This window comes from Oncorhynchus keta, chromosome 9 (assembly GCF_023373465.1).
Source record: "Oncorhynchus keta strain PuntledgeMale-10-30-2019 chromosome 9, Oket_V2, whole genome shotgun sequence".
Taxonomy (NCBI): Eukaryota; Metazoa; Chordata; class Actinopteri; order Salmoniformes; family Salmonidae; genus Oncorhynchus; species Oncorhynchus keta.
The window spans coordinates 36022108-36028071 of NC_068429.1; positions in this window are offsets into that span (position 1 = coordinate 36022108).

Sequence of the window (5964 nt, forward strand, 5' to 3'; positions counted from 1 at the left end):
TGGGCGTGGTATGTTGAAATACTCTTGCGAGACAGGTTATTTGCTGAGACAAGACACACCCACAAATGAATGACAAAGCTCGACTTTCGACCGGATGCCTGAAAAAATAACCCACATCATTAGGAAACATTATCCAATAGAAGTATATATACTAAACAAAAATATAAACGCAACATGTAAAGTGTTGGACCCATGTTTCATGAGCTGACATAAAATACCCCAGAAATCTTCCATACACACAAAAGGCTTATTTTTCTCAAATTGTGTGCACACATTTGTTTACATCCCTGTTAGTGAACATTTCTCATCAGCTACAATAATCCATCCACCTGACAGGGTTGGCATATTAAGAAGCTGACATGGTCATTACACAGGTGCACTTTGTGCTGGGGACAATAAAGGGCCACTCAAATGTGCCATTTTGTCACTCAACACAATGCCACAGGATGCAATTGGCATGCTGACTGCAGGAATGTCCCCCAGAGAATTTGTCAGTATGTCCAACCGGCCTCACAACCGCAGACCACGTGTATTCACGCCAGGCCAGGACCTCCACACCCGGCTTCTTCACCTGGAGGATCGTTCGAAAGGGAGAGGGGTGCTGGGGAGTAATCCTGTATGTAATAAAGCCATTTTGTGGGGAAAAACTCATTCTGATTGACTAGGCCTGGCTCCCCAGTGGGCATATGCCCTCCCAGGACCACCCATGGCTGCACCCCTGCCCAGTTATGTGAAATCCATAGATGAAGGCCGAATTAATTTATTTCAATTGACTGATTTCCTTATATGAACTGTAACTCTGTAAAAATCTTTGAAATTGTTACATGTTGCATTTAAATTTTTGTTCAGGCACTACAATTTTTTACATTAATCTCTATTTCCCATTGAATGTGGAAATTGGTTTATCATAGTAGGCTAGGCCTACAGCAAACGATAGAGGTAGGCCTCCATTTGGATTTATTTTGTTTAAAAATATACAGTACCAGTCAAAAGTTTGGACACACCTACTCATTCAAGGGTTTTTCTTTATTTTTACTATTTTCTACATTGTAAAATAATAGTGAAGACATCAAAACTATGAAATAACACATATGGAATCATGTAGTAAGCATAACAAGTGTTAAAACAATCAAAATATATTTATATTTCATATTCTTCAAAGTGGCCACCCTTTACCTTGATGACAGCTTTGCACACTCGGCATTCTCTCAACCAGCTTCACATGGAATGCTTTTCCAACAGTCTTGAAGGAGTTCCAACATATGCTGAGCATTTGTTGGCTGCTTTTCCTTCACTCTGCGGTCCAAGTCATCCAAAACCATCTCAATTGGATTGAGGTCATGTGATTGTGGAGGCCAGATCATCTGATGTAGCACTCCATCACTCTCGTTAGTCAAATAGCCCTTACACAGCCTGGATGTGTGTTTTGGGGTCATGGTCCTGCAGAAAATGGGCGCGTTCCCTTCCCCAGGTGTTGCTGACGTCTGCTAGATCTTGCAACGCCTAGATAGGTATTTTACGTATCAGCAAACTACATCTTATGTTATAGAAATCTGTCAGTCGATGACATGGTCGATGACGTGGTACGCAATCATTGGTTGATGCATGCAACATCTGAGCCGGGGAACGTGACCAATATCTACCTGACACTCAGACCAAGTAGTAGTGAGGAGGAAAAATGAATATCTGCACAGACAGCATCATCTCCTCCAATGTACCTTACTCATCTTTATTTACATCAAAGTAATTGTCATTCCAGTAGAATTGACTCTGAGCAGAATTCAAATGAACCAAATTCTCTCTCTCTCTCTCTTTCTATCTATGTACCAGATAATATTAATTTTGTCTGTTGGAAAAGGACTGAATTGCCAAAACACCCTATCATGGTTTTAGTTCTAAAGCTATACAAGAAAAAACTATTCTCAGTGTTATCCTGGAAACCCAGTAGCCAGTTATGATTGAATGCTTGAGGCATTCAGTATTGAAAGAAGTGGTTTATAATAATTTTGGCTTCTGGCCCCTGCTGAATGTTGAATGTCCATCTTCCACATATGCCTTTCGGGGCTTTCTTATATCTCTCATGCAAATGTCTCATCTCCTATTCAAAAGTGATCACTTAATTTTTTTTTACATAATAACAGCGTGATTTGTATTCAGATCATTATATTTAAACTCATCAATTTAATATAACAGCCCAATATCTAAATTCAATTAAAATCATGGTTACACATAGTTAAATTATGTAGTTTTATTGTAATAAAATCGCATACTTTGGGCAAACTAACACAGGCAGCCAATGTGTAAAGGTTGCCCCCTACTGCTTCATTCTATAGCTAGAGGACTCCAGGGCCCTGTTTCAGAAAGCAGGTTTAACAAACTCTGAGTTTAAACCTGAACTCTGGGTTGACTAACTCTGAGCTGTCAAACTTATTCAACATGTTATATAATATGTATGTGTGTGTGTGTGTGTGTGTGTGTGTGTGTGTGTGTGTGTTTAATATTTATGCAGGTGCAACCCAACAGGCACAAAACATACTTGGCAGCAACTGAAGATGAAATATAAAAATATACTTCAAACAGGTAAGGTAGAATTTCATTACAAGCAATTGTGATGTTGTTTAGCCTACACTACATAATTAAACAGCATTCAGTGGCTACATTCAACATGTGATATATTTAAGTAGTGACATTTTTCAACAACAAAAAAACATTTCAGCCATCCCAACACTGCCAGTATTTAATATTCTTTATTTGAAAGTAACACCTAAATGCCTTTATACATACAAGTCTCCAAATGTTGTGCTTACTGGACATGTTCAAATTTGACCTCCGTTATAGCCAATATAAAAACATCTGAGGGCTGATAAACGGGTAGGGGTCCACCACCACACAGAGGCTGAGGAGATGACCCTCAGTCAAAACAGTGGGTGACCTATGTAACGGCGTTCTTCGTTTGTGGAAAGAGAGTCGGACCGAAATGCGGCGTAGTGGTTACTCATGTCTTTAATGAAGGAAAAAAGCGATACATGAAATAACTATACAAATACGAAAACAACAAACGGAACGTGAAACCTTTTACAGCCTATCTGGTGAAACTACACAGAGACAGGAACAACCACCCACGAAATACACAGTGAAACCCCGGCTACCTAAATACGGTTCCCCATCAGAGACAACAAGAATCACCTGACTCTGATTGAGAACCGCCTCAGGCAGCCAAGCCTATACTAGACACACCCCTAATCAACCACAATCCCAATGCCTACAAAAACCCCAATAAGACAATACAATAACCCCATGTCACACCCTGGCCTGAACAAATAATTAAAGAAAACACAAAATACTAAGACCAAGGCGTGACAACCTATTACTGAAGGTATCATTGGAAGAAGCTCATCTGACCCAACCACCCAAAAATGGCCTATATAAGAGGTTAGTTATTCAAATTAATGATATACTGTATGTACATTCATTCTTTTGCCAGTGTTGCCTCAGTGACTCCCACCCATCCATCTTAGACACAACTTGGCACGTTGATTTTCTTGTAGCGGTGCAATTCTTTGCAATTGACTGCTGTTACTTTTTCAGATTCTTAGTTGTCCTTCAGACATCAATCTATTTTAAGGTTACTCAGAGTTATATATTTGAGAAATTGTGATGTGGCCTGCACACTGTTGTAAAAACCAAATTCAAATTAGGTGGGGCACTTTTCTGGGTAAAGTTTTCATTTGTCTAATCTTCATCTTCTACCAGTTACTGACGGTGTATTCTGTCTGGTGGAGCCTTCTGCCATAACATACCTCCTTGCAGTTCTAAGTACTCTTAATACTCCACAGATTTCTCATAATGGTTTAGAGTAGAACATCAAAATGGTTCATTTTCATTACAGGAGGATAATGAAGACCCCTTGTCAGCTGCCACAGAGAGAAGATACAGAGAAGTCTATTGAGGTTTACACCTTAAAAATAACCATCTAACAGTTGATAGTGTTGTATCATAATAAAACATTTACCTTCTTTTTTTCTAACAGAGCAATGATGGAAATTACAATGAGGAAGAGGGTCCCTCCACCTCCACAGTACAACTTACCTCAGTAAGATGTTCAGCATTGGCCCATGACTTACAATAGAACTAAGTAGACCTGGCACTGTGGAATTGAATGTCATTTTTTTTGTGTTCCTTTAGCTCCCTGTGAAACAGCTGTACAAGGTGTACTTAGAGAAACAAATTGAAAAATGTCATTTAGAAATGTACCACAAGGCTGCAGATGCAAAATATAAACATAGAAATGCAACTGATGCAACATCAGTTAAAGGTGGTGAGGTGTCCACAGGTAGAACATCAGTTAAAGGTGGGTGAGGTGCCCACATGTAGAACATCAGTTAAAGGTGGTGAGGTGTCCACAGGTAGAACATCAGTTAAAGGTGTCCACAGGTAGAACATCAGTTAAAGGTGGGTGAGGTGCCCACATGTAGAACATCAGTTAAAGGTGGTGAGGTGTCCACAGGTAGAACATCAGTTAAAGGTGTCCACAGGTAGAACATCAGTTAAAGGTGGTGAGGTGTCCACAGGTAGAACATCAGTTAAAGGTGGGTGAGGTGTCCACAGGTAGAACATCAGTTAAAGGTGGTGAGGTGCCCACAGGTAGAACATCAGTTAAAGGTGGTGAGGTGTTCACAGGTAGAACATTAGTTAAAGGTGTCCACAGGTAGAACATCAGTTAAAGGTGGTGAGGTGCCCACAGGTAGAACATCAGTTAAAGGTGGTGAGGTGTCCACAGGTAGAACATCAGTTAAAGGTGTCCACAGGTAGAACATCAGTTAAAGGTGGTGAGGTGTCCACAGGTAGAACATCAGTTAAAGGTGGGTGAGGTGCCCACAGGTAGAACATCAGTTAAAGGTGTCCACAGGTAGAACATCAGTTAAAGGTGGTGAGGTGTCCACAGGTAGAACATCAGTTAAAGGTGTCCACAGGTAGAACATCAGTTAAAGGTGGTGAGGTGTCCACAGGTAGAACATCAGTTAAAGGTGGGTGAGGTGCCCACAGGTGGATTTTACTTGTCTGAACAACACAAAAAAATACAAACTACTGTACTGCATTTGTACTTGCAGGAAATAAGGAAGACTTCATAAAAAAAGGCATAATGCCTTTATTTGACACTGGGGAGGTGATGGATCAATCACAAATGATGGTAGCATATTGTGTCTCTGACTGCTCTTCCATCTCATGCGTCAGCGGGGTGGTTAGGATCATTATCAGGATCATTCACTGGTTGAGTAGGACATTGATTTCCTCTAATTGTGGCAATGTTGTGGAGAATCACACATGCCACAATGTCACATGCCCTTTCTAGGGTGACTCTGAGCCTACGAAGACACTGGAACCGGGCCTTGAGCATCCCAATGGTCATCTCTACCCTGGGTCGTGTCCTGCAGTGAGCCAAGTTATAACGTTGCTGAGGGCCGGACATAGGATCAGGGTAAGGGGTCAGCAAATAGGGGTGTGTTTGGAAAGACTTCCTATTCACATATGCAGCCAATCACACCTGGAAACCATAAAATATATCAAATGAACTGATTAGAGCTTCAAGTCTCAAAGCTTCATACTAAATGAATTAATTATTGCTTTGATTGATACCTGCACTTTTGTGGAATTCTTCTGAGTCTTGAACACCACAAGAGTACAGTAAACGTTTCAGTGCAAGAGTCACATTTCTGACAGACAGCCAGACAGACGGTTGCCTTGGAAATATGCTCAGCGTCACCGACGTTATATAGAAAACTCCCGTTGGCAAAAAAAACAAGTGCAACACAAATAATTTGTTTCCGAACTGAGAATATGTCCACGATGTGTCAAATGAACGATATAAGGGCTGAGAATAGTGTTCAGATGAATGATCGATTGTGCAGAAAAACGGAAACGCTCAAACACATAAACATCAGGGAATGATTAAACATCCAAGCG